At 40.2% G+C, this 16,808-nt stretch overlaps 1 long non-coding RNA gene across 6 annotated transcripts in view; it reads right to left on the minus strand.

Annotated features, from left to right (window-relative positions):
* The window catches only part of LOC142603190 (uncharacterized), a 246,655-nt gene that overhangs the window by 182,776 nt on the left and 47,071 nt on the right, over positions 1 to 16,808 (minus strand). The window contains exon 3 of one of the 6 annotated variants that reach the window (XR_012837073.1): positions 10,930 to 13,063. The exons of the other annotated variants lie outside the window; for them this stretch is intronic. This is a non-coding gene — a long non-coding RNA (uncharacterized LOC142603190). Of the gene's footprint in view, positions 1 to 10,929; positions 13,064 to 16,808 lie in introns of those variants that run through there. 6 annotated transcript variants of the gene reach the window in all.

Below are 16,808 nucleotides of genomic sequence, written 5' to 3' on the forward strand. Positions count from 1 at the left end.
TTAAATACACACACTTCCCTGACTCTGATGCCAACTTCCTTCATTAAGCCCGCCAATCTTCAAATGAGCACGTGAGATCGCAGGAAAGCTCATGAAAAAAATTTCCAAATTCGGGGGAGCTGGAAAGTAGATTTAAGCCACTTTCCCAACTGTTGCCCTTGTCCAAAGGCCTCTTCTGTAGCTCACCGACATCTGAATCTTACCATCAACTCCTGCTGACTTCAGACCAGACCTCGAACATCTCTGAACATAATGCTCTTTGAAAGATTTCTCTGCTGTGCCTACCAGAATTCAAATTATTCCAGTTATCGCTTAAAAAATATTGTTCCTTTAACTTTCTTTGACAGATGAAAATTGGGCACATTATAAAAAGGTCTGTAAGCTATTACAGATGGCATTTGAGATAATGCGTGTCCTTTTGCCAAGATACACACTACTCAAATCGCAGGAATCTGAAACTCAGGGAAGTTTAACAATCGACAAGCCGTGATTGACACAGCTCTGCTCCTAGTGCGAAATGGCCTATTTAAGGCTTGCCGGGATGCACTGGCTCGGCAGAAGGACTGCAGCAGCGTTACTGCTTGCCGCCTCTGTGGATTTAAGAACTGGCACAGAAGTATGACACAGAGCCCCTGCTCTGATTTTCTGCGCTGTCATCTCTAACCACGTGCCACACAGACATTCTGACATGGCCTTATTTCTCCAGATCAAGAAACATTATTTCTGGTGTGCCATTTAGTCTCAGGGAGTTACTTTCTTTCCTTTGCTATCCTCCTTGTCCTGGGTTTTCATGCCATCGCAACTTACTTCGAGAAGTCCACCCCACCCTCAACACCGGGCATGAAGACTTCTTTTTGGTCAATGGTCAACTGCAAATAAATAAATAGAAGAAGAACAGAATTGGAGGCAGACAAACAGAGGAAAGAAGCACTTTGATATTCTTGGAAATGGTAAGTATATGTAGTTTAAACCTTTCCTTTTGGAGGCTGGCCACAAGTATCAGAACGGAGTTTATGATCCCCTTCTCTTTTCCATTAACACCAACACCACAGCCTGACCAGTATTCAGTGACGTTATGGGAAGATTTTACTTCTCTGTAGTGAGATGGCTTTTACTAAATCATTTATAGAAGGACTATTCAAAAGAGTCCTTGTCACAAAAATGGAAAACATGAGAAAGGCATTTTCTAATTTTCAACAAACTAGCAGGGGAGAAAACAAAAGCATGTTAAAACCAAAGAAAAATAGGTACAAAGATGAGCCCAAATGGTTCATTCCTGATACACTTCTAAAACATCTACATTATATTTAGCTTAAACCTTAAACAAAAGGTCCCTTTCAGACTGGAAAAGTGAAAATAGGTGAAAATAAGACATTTGAGATTTTTTATATGCATCAACCTTTGACATAAGAAATTAACTTAGGCAGATGTTTCCTATAGCATACACTGGATTTTCATGAGCTATCTTGTTTCAACAAGGGGAAAAAAAAAAGCTGGAAGTATTCTTTTTTTTACTTAAATGGAATATTTTCAACAGAAGCGTGCACTTCTGAAAAACTCCACAGCCCAAACTGACCTTCTTATTCCTCATTCACCGCGCAGGAGGTAGCGGCAGCACGTATGCGCACGCTGTGTGCCCAGCACAAGATGAAAGCGATTCATTACTCTGAACGCTTAGGCACCAGATGCCAGAAAATCTAATATAATTTGATGAGAGATAAACTAGGACTGCAGCGTTGAATACCTTCTGAGAGATTTGAAGGATTGTATTTTAAAGCAATATATTGTTTTTAACGTGGTTTATACACAGAATTTTACTACAGAAAGAGGTCCACGTTTTCAAAACCATATGAAGGAGATTATTGGGCTGCGCTTTTCTTAGAGGAAAAAAAAGCGTGAGGTGTGTTCTGCTGTTCTCTAGCGAACAGGTACAAAGCAAGTTTCTATTTTGCTGGCTCAGGCAGGACAAGAGCAGGCAGTACAAAAGGTTACCACAATGTTGACAACTTTTCAATCACCAAAACAGGCGTTAGATTTGAAAGACAGCCCTCGAGATGGAAAACCTCGTACCATTAACAGTCTCCCGAGACCATTCTTCCTCCCATTACAAGGCCACGTAACGGCAAGGGCTACTGTCTGGGGCAACCCGGCGCGCCACCGACCAGCGGCAAGGTCGGGGGCACAGGCAGGTCCTGCAGGAACACCCCAACCCTGCTCCCGCCCCGAGACAGGAGGCGGCAGGCTGAGAGCAGAGCTGCCTTTGCTTTCCTGAGCGCTGCTCACAGGGACACCGCTCCCATTACTCGCTGGTGTACAGCAGCTTTTACACTGCTACAGCTACAGGCCAAGGTGGGGTTTTTTGCAGGCACGTGGTCTGCGAGTGGAGCGTCAGACAAATCTCATCCTTTATTAATTATCCACAAGACTTCTCAGCTACAGGTCTACTAAACAAGATTTTGTCCCTAAAACAGACAATAGAAAATTTCCATTTCATCATATTAACAAGGGGCAATAAAAGCACAGCCTAAAGGTACAAATGCATTAATATTTTCGAGAAATATAATCCTTGGACTTGTGGTCTTTTGCACAGGAACTTCTCAGACCAAAGACACCAAACAGGTACAAGAAGGAGCATTATTAGGTATTCATACAGCACTGATAAATCTCTAGTCTTACAGAGAATCAAGTACAAATGTTGCCAAGATATTGCAATGATTTAAGAAGGTACAAAAATGATGTTAAGCACACTGCATTTTTAACAGAAGAATGGCATGGTCCATGCCCAGCTCTGCACTGCATTAACTGAAGAACGTTAGATCAACCAAGAAACATTTCTAACTGCTGCTACAGCACATACTGCCACTGCACTGATTTCAAAACATTCGTACACAATCGGTCCTCCTTGTACCCACCCGGAAGAAAATAATTCACATCATGAGTAATTATAGCATTAGTAACTACAAAACTAGAACTATCATTACAGCCATCATTTTTGAAGACTGTTAGTCTAGTTCCCTTTCAGAAGGTGGAATGACAAAGCTTCTTGTCACATCCTTCTATAAATACTTCAGGTTTATTTTTCTTTCTATATATAGAGCCAGGACAGCAATTCAAACCTCAGCCTATACCAGCCTGGGGATTGCTAAACCAGGCTGGCTGCTCTTACGAGTTCCCCTACAAGCTGTTTGCCCAAAAGCGTGACCCGACTTCAGCACCTCACACAAAACTGTTTCCTAATCTTCCTCTTCCCGCAGTTCTCTATTCTACATGCATTAATGACTGACTTTTACAACCCTCAGTCCCAGCTGTAAGGTAAGTTCATACCCAGCTATCCAACTTCTTGCAAGCTTGTATCTAACGACTGTTAACAGACAAGCCACTCCAGGTTTATAAAATGTTATGCTTCAGCAACTACACACAGTTGTATGTTCTGGGTTTTTGTCCAATATGCTAACATAAACCTTCAAATAACTTTGTATAACGGTGCACCCAATAATGCTGAGTCAAGTATGTAACAGCAAGTCAACAAGTGACCTGAGAATTGCTGTATTTGTAATTAAATCCACATTAAAAATCTCCTATAACCCCTAGGTGCAACTATTTTGATTTTTGTACGGAAGAATAAATGTCTTATTTCTATCAAAAGTTATTCTGGCAGTAATTCTGCATCTTAAGGGTAATACCCCCAGGTTGGTAAGTGGGAGTCACATACAAGGAAGGCATGCACACTACTGTATGAAAGGCTAATTCCGTACTAGGAAAATCAGGGAAGGGATGAATGAACAAGCTGTTCCACACTTTGGTTACCCCATCCACAATCTCTTCTTTACAGATTATGAAATCTTAAGAGAGAGACAAACTGAAGATTTATGAATCCAATACTACTGGAAATACTACGCTGTTTATCTTCAGATTCAATCAGCCTCTGCAAACTTAAGGTAAGCAAACAGTCACAGGAGTGAGCACAGTCTCGGTTCTATTACGATTTCCCCGAATCAATGAGCTACAATGCAAACGTTTGCCCACAAGCGTAAGCAGCAGCAGCCCTGCCTGCGCTGCCACTGATCATGACTAATACAGACCTGACAGGGGAATGGATAGCACAAAATGAAAATGACTGCTACGCAGCTTTGTTTCATTTGTTTCCATTTTCAAGTAATAATACAATATAAAATTCTGTATTATTTTTCGCTGCTAGAACAGGTGGCATAAGGAGAAAAATAATTTAAGATCTTATTTGAATGAATACAAGGTTCTGTTCTGCAATATTCTTCACTTTGTACCAACAACATGTAGAATTAACTGATTCTGAATAAATTGCGCTATTTTATCATCTGAATTTCCTGCTACAAATCCATACCCTTACACTCTGCAGATAGCAGAGCACATCCACTCTGACATTTGAAATACCTTGGTGAGTTTGTCACATCAGATCACTGAATTCTTCACAGGGTGAGGCCTGAACCAGGACACTGAACGCGCCTCAACTCGTGGTTTAGATCCGTGGCTTTGCAACTCCACCTGAGGTCTTTAAAGAAGTCAGAGCACATCCATTTGTAGAGATGCCCCAGCAGCACAAGCACCCTAGGATTGCAGGGGGATGCCATGTGCATGCCCTGGCCACTTCTCTTCCTTCTGCCAACTTTAAACACCATCCTTTGCTGGAGCTCCTTTGCTGAGGCAGCGGCTGTGAAGCTCCACGTGGGTAATTCCATCAGCAGAGTCCTCCAAGCTGGTGCCTCCAGACCCCCTCGTTTGCTGGAGCCCCTCTCTCATCACTGGCTTCCTCAGCAGTAACAACAGGCTGAATGAAAAGTGTCTTCTGTGAAAATCCTTTAGGATGACATTAACATACCCAGCTAACACAACTTGTTTCCAGAAGTGTCTTCACCCCTACTCAGACCTGCGTCGTGTTACTGCCTTATCGTCAGATGTCCTTAATTTGCCTAAAATAACCACCCATGCCAATTCTGGTGGGTCACAACTCAGATGGGCTGCTTGTCTAATTACATCAATTTGGGCAAATACTGCTTTTGAATAATTATGTACAGCTCACAACAGACGCTACCTTTGATTCATGTTATTTGTTTTCTTCTATGGCCTTGACTTTTATTTCCAAATCTAATATTTTGTGGCTTGTAATATAAGGAATGAGAGTACTTTACTCTTGTCCTTGATTAGCATTACTGCTTTTCAATTGTTATATCTCTAATAAGTAGTTCTGGAAGCCACAAGAATTTTGAAGGTCCTTGTGTTACAGCCTTTGGAATCAAACCAAACTTGAGGGCTGTGACTCCTGGACACCCTGCAGTGCTGGTCATGATACTTGTGTTTTACCTGATACTGGTGTAGCAAGACACAAGACTGAACGAAGTAGTTTGATCTTTCACCCTTTCTATCACGGCACCAGCGAAACTCCTTTCTTGCCTATGAACAGCAGCGATAACATTTGCAGCAAAGAAGCATGGATTAGACAAGAGAGAACTAAAACCAGAAACAAATCCTTAGGAGATACGAAATTAAAACACTTAATTGCTGCAAAGAAATACACAAAAGCAAACAGAGCTCTATAAAAAAAATACGTTACATGCCTACTGCCACAGGGGACAAGCCAAAGGCTATATAGATGCCAAACATAAAACAAATTGTGCTCCTAAAAATTGGATGAGGACTGATTTTGCACACACACAGAGCACCTCAGCACTCAGATGAATTTATTACAAAGAACACAAGGCATGTAATGTTTGTCACTACTTCTCATTTCCTGCTTCCATCTGTTTAGACCCAGTTGAAAGCTGCTACTGTACGTTATGCAACTCCTTTTCTCTGGGTCTCTGATTATTACCACAAAAGCTGAGTAGGGAAAAGGCTAACGTTAGATCTGGTGTCAGTATTTTCTACCCAAAGAATTACAGTGCCATTTTTGCAGTACTGCAGGGTTTAGAGACAAGTGAAATGCCTAGCAAAATTAAAACAAAAATAAAGCAGACACACACCCCACCCCCCCCGCTTTCACAATCTGCTTCTAAGGCTGTTTCGTGTTATCAAAGCGGTGGCATTCTTCAGCAGTAAAACCCAAATGAAATCTACAGTCAACTTCACCAAGAGAAATATGAAGCATCACAAGACAGAAGAACGGGCACAGATTCTGCTGGTTTACTACAATCTTTCAGATGTGGGAGCTGGATTAGACCGGAATTTTAATTGCATAAGCAACTCACCACAAATACTAGCTACGTTATTTATGACAATGAAAGTCATCGATATTATCCCTATTACAAGTGCAGAAAGGATACGGATGAGTGTATTCTATTAGTTTCTTTAACTCTTTGGGAGGACCCATGTTATATAAAATTTCTGGATCCGCTGGATATTGCAACCAGGTCCTCCTCAGTTATCTACACGGAGCTAAACAAAACTAGCTCCCCAAGTTAAACTAACACCATAAACTTAAAACCCGATACAAAAATTTGTCAATCACTATCAGAAATACCAGGAAATTCAAATACGCTGTTTCCTCCCAACATTGTCGCAACCTACTTTTGTTTCCACGGTTTATGCTCTTGCCAACTGATTAACCTTCTATTACCCAGTTTGGGATTATGGAAGTCAACTATTCCACATACAATTCCAGAAAATTCAAACCCAAAGCTTAAATAACAGCTTACATTATATAAATAACTGTTTTCAAGCCCTTTATTTTCCATTTCTTCACGAATAATTTTTTATCCATATAATATGGCAGTATTCTAACAGAGCACAAGCCAAGCAGTTATTTCACCCTGAAAAGGTAATGGCTTTTGTGACACAGGAGGTCAGACACCATTACCGTGACTGCTTCCTCTGGTCTTAAAATAACAGATGTTTAGTTTCTTCAAGGAACAGGTCAGGCTAAATAGGGGGAAGTCTTCAGGAATATGTCTAGGCTACAACAGGATAAATTCCATGAAACTCTGGTAGGAGTATTCTCACCAGAATAGGGATCAATCTAACTGAATAACAAGGAGACAATAAAAATTTAAATGACAATTTAATGATAAATATAATGCAGATTAAATACCAGTAAAACAGATATGGAATAGCTGGATGACTCAAAATGACAGTATATTTAACTAATTGCAAAATATTCTCAAAGTTCTCATCTATAAGAACTGTTGAGTCATATATCAGCCCCGAAAAGTGACACTCCAGAATCTCTTCCAAGAGACTCCTGATAAACAAATCTGTTTATAGTAATAAGGGTCAGCATATTTTATTTATACATTCCGTATATGTTCCCTTTATCAACACACAGACACCTACATGTGGCAACTGCGTATTAGTAACACAGGAAGATTGATTGTTAATAGGTTCTGTGATTCTCGCCACATCTGTCTCCCTTTCTCCAGCTGGTACAAGAAACCCTGTAGTGCTCTCCAACACTGCTGTGGCAGGAAAACAATCCCCAGGCCAGATGTTCTCCTGCACCTTTTTCCTCACTACAAGATCAATTAGTATCCTGATGTTCATAAGAAAAACCCCTTTATGGCCTACTTTCTAGGGAGATACAGTATTATGTTTTGTTGCAATACTTTAAAAACAAGAGCTGGCTAAGAATTTTGTTTGAGCTGTTACTTGTTTATTATTAATTTATGTTTAGATCTGCAGGAATTCTGAATATCATCTTGCCTCTTCTTCCCTGCCTCCCTCCCAGAGCAGTTACTGACAGGTCACTGGCTTTAAACTGTTTCCTTTTCAAGTGCTGGAAGAAGGACAGGTGAGGGAATCTTTCAGTAATTGAAATCTGCACAATGAGAGTTTTAAGGGTTAAGGCAGAAAATATGAAAAGCCTTGTTCTAAACCATTCTAGAAGAAATATTTACACATTCTCAACACTGAAGAGAAACAATAAAATTTTATAAGGTTTAAATAAAACGAGGCCAGTAGCTAATACTAAAAGTTGGCATTTTACCAACTGCCAAAAGCAGCTCAATAAATAACCATCTTAAACTAAAAAAAAAAAAAAAAAAAAAAAGGTTTAGCAATCTATTATCAGTGAACTGCCATGCAGGGAAAGGACACAGAGGTACAACGCGCTACGCAGATGATGTTGCAGTGGGAAAATCTACGGTTTCTGTACACGTGGTTTAAGCAGTTTCTTTTGCTGCCACAGGCAACGACAAGTAGCTACCCACGTCACCTCCTGCGAGCACGTCCCTCACAGGAGGATGGGAAGCGACAAGCTGGGAGGGTGCTCTGAGGGAAGAGCCGGAGGTGCCTGCCCTGCTCTGAGTTCCTAGGTGTCCACTGCTGACCACAGCAGGAGACACGCTGCTGCGCTGGATGAGCCCGTGGTTTAGTGTCAGCGTAGGGGGGATCTCCCACCTGCACCAAGACTCAGTGAGCGCTGCAACAGTCGGGAAATCAGAGATGTGCATTTAGCAGGACAGGATAAATACAACCGGTACAAAATTGTTACAAGTCAACGTTAAGCCTCATATATGAGGCAAAAATAGCAACGACTTCATGTGCCTGAAAATGCAGAATTTATATAGGAAAAAAGGAATGTTGGAAGATCTGCTCTAGAACAGACCACACCAGGAGAGACACGCATGGCGAGTCTAATTTAAAGAAGCAATTTTGAAAGATATCTGATCCCCAGGATGATCTTTAACAAATCCACCACAGAAGCAGGGAAACGCACCCAACGTTAAGCAGGCACAGCTGCCAAATTTGCTGCCACTAGAGAGAACTCGAAATCTACAACGGGAGACAGTACGAGTGCCCCAGTCCAATGTATCTTAACCCGCTACCTTATCACACTTAGACCCTTTCTTTCAAGCTTCGTATTTTACTGGAAAGCTAAAATTTGCTGCAACTGTAATTTGAAATTAGCTATCAGCCATCAATGATAGCTAAGTCAGGCTTTTCAATACCCAGAGAAAAGTCCAGGGAAATACCCTGAGGATGGACAGCTGCAAGTGCCAAGCTGTCAGCTGCTACGGACAGTTATTTGGATACCACCAAGCAAGGCACATTCGAAGCCATTTTCCACTTGCCAGCACAAAATAGGAGCCCAGTTGTGGTCTTTTTTGGTTTTGTTTTAAATAAGGAAAAGAAATCAAAGAGATCCAGCTTGAAATGCAGGAAATGGTACCATCAGTCTTATCCAACAGCCTAATGGTCAATACATTCACTTGAAGTGTGACAAATGTTCCTTCTCTGCTAGAACCACTGCTTTTCACCTTAACTGGAAAGTTTTCTGCTCTTGCACCTGCACTGCTTCGCTTCTTATAAAATACTTCTGATCAAAGGCAGACGCAAACGATTTAGTAACAGCTTCCGTCCTGCTCCAGGAATGCAGCACAATTTCGACAGCACAATACTGTCACCTGCCCAGACAGCCCAGAGCCCGGGGGTTGCACCCTCCTGCGAGCACTGACTGCTGCGACCTGCTCTGTCACGGGAAAGGTCGAGCCCAGCGCCTACACGATGGATAAGTGATACAGACACTAGCCTGCTGGATAAAGGGACAGACATTACCACTTCACCTTTTTCCAGCTGAAAAACACTTGCCAGAACTTACAACCACTGCAGAATAAAGAGTATATCTGGCATGTTTACTATCTTGCCCCAATACAATATTGAGGACTATAACACTGGGCTGATCAATACCTACAGAATACACAGTAGGAGACATGTTTGGATGGAGCACTAAATACAGCCAAAGAACTACTGCAGCTGGTTTCACAAACCAGTCATGTGTTACCAGCTATTTAATAAGAAAGATTAGTCAAATGAGAAAGTGAAAAGAGAGAGTAATGCAGGACCGACTGCTAATCACAAAGGACTGTGACAGATTTTTGCTATTCATAGTGAATTTCAAAAGCCACCTAGCACTACTACATGTTTTAATAAATACTAAGCAAGTTTTTAGTGAATGAAACAACCAGTACTGCAAACCAGTTATATCACAGCTGGCACACACATGGTTAAATTAGTGCCACATTACTTTTCATATCAGCTCAAAAGACCATCACAAAACTGTGACTTGTTGCATAGAAGCCTTAAACACTCAAAAACCTATAAAAAGTGTCCTGCACTTCAAATAGCTTCATCTTGCCTCTTTAAGATCGCTTGGCTGTATTGCGCATTGCACTGTCCCGTCACTGATACTATTATTCTCTGATTTAGCCAGGTATTTCTTATTATTTTACAGCGTAATAAAGACAAGGTCAAGTACAGAAGCTATTCATAACACCAAACAGCCACTGCTTCTTGTTCTCACCTCAGCGCACTGTTGCCAATGCTTCACCTCACTCTGTGACTTCCCTTTTCCAGCAATTTATGACCCCAAAAGAGAAACAGCTGATCCCTTGGTTATTTTAAGAACAGGATCATGTAAAGGTCTAACCAGTCATTAGGTCAATGACCCCAAATAAACAGGATGGGAAAGAGTTGGGCAAATCATCTCATCCACAGAGAGGTGATAGAGAAACAAGTAATTTATTATTTTGGGTATTTTTTCTCCTCTATCCAAAAGCTTTAGTATCTGCTTTTTTTTGCAGATAGAAAAAGGTGACATTTTTAACAATGGACTTTTTTTAATGTCTAATCATCCTTGCCTTTAATCATTTTATACAGAACTTTTCACAGATTTAAAAGTCTGTGGAGACTGAGGACCAAGTATAACATTAAAAAAGTAACAGGAAAAAGCATTGCTAAGGATTAACATAAGGGGTTGAGCTTTGTTTATTTGTTACAAAAGATGCTGTGCAGAGAACACTGTAAATAACAAAATTGCAATACCTTTTCTCTTCTTAAAGTGCAATTACTGTGAACAGTATCTTTGGAATTCAAGGTTTTTTCATAGAGAAACTATTTAGTATGCATGCAAACTCTGTATGAAGACAGACAAACAAGTCAGCAGGCTTAGCAAGGTCAGTCGGTATTTATTGTTGAACTGAGAAGTAGGGGAATGTTCAAACCTCTAAGCCACTGGTTTCCAACACTGCAAGCTAGATGTTGCTATTAGGAGTAGGGCTTTAAGTAGCACACAGCCCTGGATCATCCATGCGTCTCGGTGTTAGCCTGAGCTGGAGCTCACGGCCGTGCTGCAGCAGAACACCAGCACAAGCTGGCTGGGCCAAGGGCCAGCACCAGTGAAACTTCCTCTGGAGAGATGGTGCATCCTCACTGGTGTGATGCTGTGCCTCCAACGACAAGAAAGCAGGAGAAAATGTGCCTGACATCGTAGGCTGTCTTGCGATGACAAAGGAACGGGATGGATGATCATGAGCAACATATGTTCTTGTACATTCAGTAAGCAAATTGCTGTTATTAATCAGAACTGGTATTTACAGAACAATCAACAAGGACTCCTTTTTGAAGGAATTGTGAAAGTGCTGAATAAGGAGAATCTCAAATAATTTTCCACTTTCTCTGCAATCACATGACATTAAAATAGACTTCATCTTCCAGGCTTTCAACTAGCAGGCTTCCAAGACATACAGCTAAAAATAAAATCCTGAAACGGCCATCATGACAAGGAAATGTCTACAGCATCAAAATGCGATACTAACTCATCCAAACATTGAAAGTGGCAACACTCAAGACTCAAAGAGACCCTGTCAGGAGCTCAGACAACAGGATGTAAATAGACCAGTGAGGAAGAGCATGAGTGACTGTGTTGATGGAGACTAGGTATCTGCAAACAGTCTGTACGCCAAAACTGCTCTCTTAAACCCTTCACTGTGTTTCTAGGATGTCTGAATGTTAAAAAATACAGTGATTTAAAACAAATGATATTAAGCTTTCAATATTCATCTTTATTTTTAATTGTGTTCTTAATTAGAGAGTAAATTTTTTTCATGAGCTGAGACGCTGCATACACTATTTCCAGGAAACATTCCTTTTACTGCTTTCTAGTGTAGACTGCATTAAATACCTGTTCATTCTCAAATTGCACTGTCCCTGAAATATGAGCATCTCAAAACAAGCTTGAGCCACAGGAACCTCAGTCTCTAACTGTATTGTTTAATACTCAGAGTGAAAATCAGGAGTGTTTCTAAGAAGAATAAAAATCATTTGGCCCAGCATGGGATGATCCATTCGCAATACCATACTCCCTGCCAGGCTGACTAATTAGTTTTTTTGAATGACCCAAGTGTTTTTTGTCACAACCACCTTAACTACTAAGCTATTCTACACTTTTTAATTATCTGGAACAAAATAAAACAAAAACCATGAGAATTACCCTGAAACACACAGTGAAAATACAGAATAAATTTGCATACCAAGAGATTAAAATTGCATACCATGTACTGACCATGGGGTCTTTTAAGACAACACCAACTAGAAAGGGTATAAAATGTTTATTGGAATAAAAAGTTCTTTAAAATTGACAGATCTAAGAACAGATGGATGCTAAGCAGAGAATAAAAAGAAGACTTTAGCAAACAACATGGGGAAAGGAGGTCTTAAAAAATAAATCTATCTCCGAAAGAGTAAAGGGATCAATACTGGTTCTGAATCTATTTGTGAGGTTCCACAACAATTCCAAAGTCGGATGTCAAGGTAATGTAACATTTTCCATGGCATCAGAAGGTGGGACTGTTCCAAGTTTCAACTTAACTGTCTAATGAATGTTACAACTCAACCAGAAGACTTTCAAGACTTAGAGGCCTCTAAATGCCATATGCCAGTTCGCTTCATTAGGGAACAGGAAAATTCCTTCCTTCTGAGGCATACTGACACCTTGCTACAAATATTTGTATAGATACTGCTGTGTCATCCAGAAAACTGAAGGACAGTACATAATATACATAATTCCCAAGTCAGTCTAAAGATCTGTTATTCCATACTATAAGTTTCCCATTTGCCAAACTCAGGAAGAGGGTTTGGATTTTCAGCTGTCTCTCCAGAAAGGACCTGCTGGGTATCTGCAATCCGGTGCTGCTCCGTCACACAAGCTGTGAAACGCTTGCCTGGCTTTAAAGGAAACCACTACATCAACTGAGCCCGGAGGAGATGCAAGAGGTCTGAGGTCTGTCTGCTTTCTTTCCAAATCACACTTTTAGAAGGGCTATGGAAAACACAAGAAAAAAACCACTGTTAAGTACACATTTTAAACAATTATTTTGACTTTGTTAACAATAGGGTCAGGATTAACGATTCAAACCAACATGGAAATAAACAATCACTGGAACAAAGAATAAGATGCCAAGGCACTTGAGAGAAACTGATGCACCAGCTGGATACTGCACTTAACAGCACCAGAAAAATCCTGACATTCTATTTAATAATGGTTCAATAGAAAATAACAGAATTATCTTCCAATGATCCATAAAACAAGGAATATATAAACTGACATAAAGCTGAGACTATGGTGTGGGTAAGAGCTGCTAAACTCATCAACTAGAGCCACAAAACCAGACAGTTTGCAGCAAGAAGCAGCATTATTTTCTGAGTTTGTCTGTTATTTCCTGTATTTTTAATATAATTTAATACAATGAACCCAGAGTTATCTTTATGATACTGCTGATTTACTGGTGATATAAGTAAGTGTGTTTGTCATTTACTTAGTTACATGCGTTTCTTTCCCATAGAAATTGAGATGACCATAATGTACCAATTACTGTGAAAAGTAGTTTTAAGCTTTTTTTTTTTCCCCCCTCCCTGAAAATGTGTTTTGGGCCCTATGATTCAAATACAGAGGTTCTAATCTGAGCAGAGGTTTCTTTGATCTCTTCTTGCAGAACACTGACAAACTGAAATAATGGGAATTGTGAAAGCTTCATGGAAGTGTTTAAGGACTAATAACTAATAATGAAGATAAACACAAGAAGTCCAGAGATTTGCTCCTTTCTTCAGCATGGTGCCAATACTTAAAAGGCTGTGCATGCTTTTTTTGTTTAGTATGTGTCTCAAGCATTTATTTTATTGATAAATGCAGCCATAGATTTCTCTGACACTCAAGGTCTTTGATTGAACTATTTCAAGTGGATTCAAACTTTTTCAGATTCACAGATGTAACATTCCCAGCTCCTCTGGTTTGAAAGAGGAGAGCACAGTACTTCTAAATTGCAGCATTTTTTTAAGGCTATTGCATTTTCATCAAAGGCAAATAATAAATAACCCAAAAAGTCACATAAGTAACAGAAATCCAAGGAAAGGATTACATAACCCAAGGCAAGTAAATTGGTTTCCTTTTTCAAAGTAATCTTATGTTCTACCAAAAATCATATCATTTTTAAGTTAAAATGCATGGCAAGGGGTGTGCAACTTCAACACCAGCAACTGAAAGGAAAAAATCATCATCTTGTGTTTGCAAGAGAAAGGTCAATATTACATAATTCGTCAGCAAACAGAGTAAGAATTAGGACTCTTAATAAAAGCGGTCTTAGAAGGGTTTAATCTTGAGTGTCTCTCTCAAAAAATACAAAGTCCAGATAGAAACCCCAATAATTAATAGTAGACCAGGTTGAACAGGAAGGTAAAAGCAAAGCAGGAATAAAATCAGATTTTCCTCACACACTGTGTCAGCATTATACTACTAACAACCTGTCTTCACCAGAAAGCCAAATATTCTTTGCTGAAGCCCTTGCAATCCGACTCAAGTCGGTGCTTTGCAATCACATCTGAGAAGCTGAAGAGTGACTTGGGCTGTAACAGCGCGAAGCGGAACGACAAGATTGTCTGACCTACCTGACCAGCTGCATCATTACTTGGTAAAACAGATTTTAGATCACATACAATTGTGACAATCAGGCAGACCATTCCTTACATCTTGAAAAGCTCATAAAGGTCACTCGTCAAAAAGAAAAAAAAAAAAAAAAGAAAGAAAAAAGGTAGCTGAAAGCATACGCCAAGAGGCTAGTGGAGCAGGAAGGGCCTCCTGTGATGCAGTGCAATAAGAATAGGAAGGACATTACAAAGATGGAACACAAACCATCAACTTTAATTTCATTGCTTTGTGGGTTTTAGTTTAAAGCCCAACATTATCTTAATGTGCTTCCTGGCTCCCATAATTAAATTCACTAATCCCCAGTCTTAAGGCATCAGCAAGTTAAGCTAATGTAAAGTTAGTACCTGAGCTTACATACCTTTTTTTTTTCCCCCTTTAGCAAAGAAACAAAATTATTGAGCCCTTTCTGTGACAAGTAGGTATTTTTGTCTCTACTTTAATCACTCCTTCTTCACTGTCCTCATTCTGTACTTTAGGGGTTAGCAAGGAGGCTTAATATATTAGTTCATGAAGATTTAGATATATCTGGATACTTAGCCAAGCTACAGAAAAATATCTCACAATATCCTTACTGCATAGCTGCTTGATACTCCCAAGTTGGCATTCACGCTGCATTTGCAACTCGCACATCTGCTTAATATCTCTTATTTCCTTGTTTCAGGGTGCTGGGATTCCTGAAGGTAAAATCTGAAAAATCAGCATTGTCAGTCATACCTTCTAATACCGTGATCCTGACAGACATCACAAGCTAAGCAGGATCAGTTTGCCACCAATCTGTACACTGCAGACAAACACAATTACGAGATAAAAATCTCACAGAAACATGACTAGCTGGAAAAAATTAGTTTACCCTGTTATCTGCAAAGAAATCACCTAAGTTTCTCTATCACTTCAAAATAATGTACCTAGGTCATCTTCTTAATTATACTGAGAAGATTTCTCCAAATATTCGAACTCTACAGTCTTCCACTGGCCTTTTCTATCAGCAGCTTTAACCACCTTGCAGCCCAATTTTAGCTTGGGCAATTATTTGTCCTCCACTTTAAATTCATTTCTGCAGTTCCAATTAACACAGTGTCATTTGCTTCCTGTCCCAAACCACAGCATGGGTTCATACGATCTCCTCAGCTACTCCCAGCCACAGTGCAGCAGGACACAGGCAGAGAGAGCATCTGCAGTGGCAGTCACCCTGGAGAATATGATCCTCGGCCACATTGTGCCGGACAGCCTGGACACAAATGAGCCCCAGGCCGATGCACTGACATCACTATCAAGGTAACACGCCCAAGAGCCTGATGTGGGAGATACTAAATGCTGCAAGGTCTGGTTTTCCTGTAGACTAGCAAAAAGTTATTAGATGTGAACTGTAAGGTTCATCTTCAATATTTATGAAATCTCTAACCCAGGCCCAACATTCCAGTAACGACTGCTTAACTAACAATGCAATGTTAAAACATGATCTCATTTCCTGCCATACTTTCACTAATCTTCATAGATCATGATTTTCTGGTAAAGCTTTTAGTTAAAGTACTCAAGTGGATTTCTCTTCAAAACACTTGTTAGATGACACACAGTTAACCTTGTCCTGTTCTTTTCCAGATGCTGCTCAACCAATGCAAATCCCAGAAACACAGTACGTGCAAAAAGAATACAGATCTTTCTTTCCTGTGCTTCTTATTAAACACCAGTAAAGAATAAAGACTTTTCCTGTCGAAAAGGAACTCACCCATTGGCCTCAAGCCTCCTAAAACACACTGAATGATGAGGTTCATTAAGTAACATCTGACCAGAAGCTTATTTTTCATTAGAATCAGTTCAGAAAATCCAGCTTTAAAGTCTGCAACGCACCCTTACCCTAGGTATTCGTCTAGGTAAACAGTAAGCTGTGGATCAGAAACAACATTCTCAAGAGATTCATGTTTTGTGCCCTCAATCTTAAACAACGTGGCTACCTACAAAGCATGGTCCCAGCAGAGGAAACAGCCCCCAGCTAACTCCAGCTAACATAGCTTTTTTCAAATGACAGGTCAGTACTGTGCGCCTGAGTAACTCTGCTTTAACATGGCAGATGAGGTATCTCAGT

This window comes from Balearica regulorum, chromosome 10, assembly GCF_011004875.1.
Source record: "Balearica regulorum gibbericeps isolate bBalReg1 chromosome 10, bBalReg1.pri, whole genome shotgun sequence".
Lineage (NCBI taxonomy): Eukaryota > Metazoa > Chordata > Aves > Gruiformes > Gruidae > Balearica > Balearica regulorum.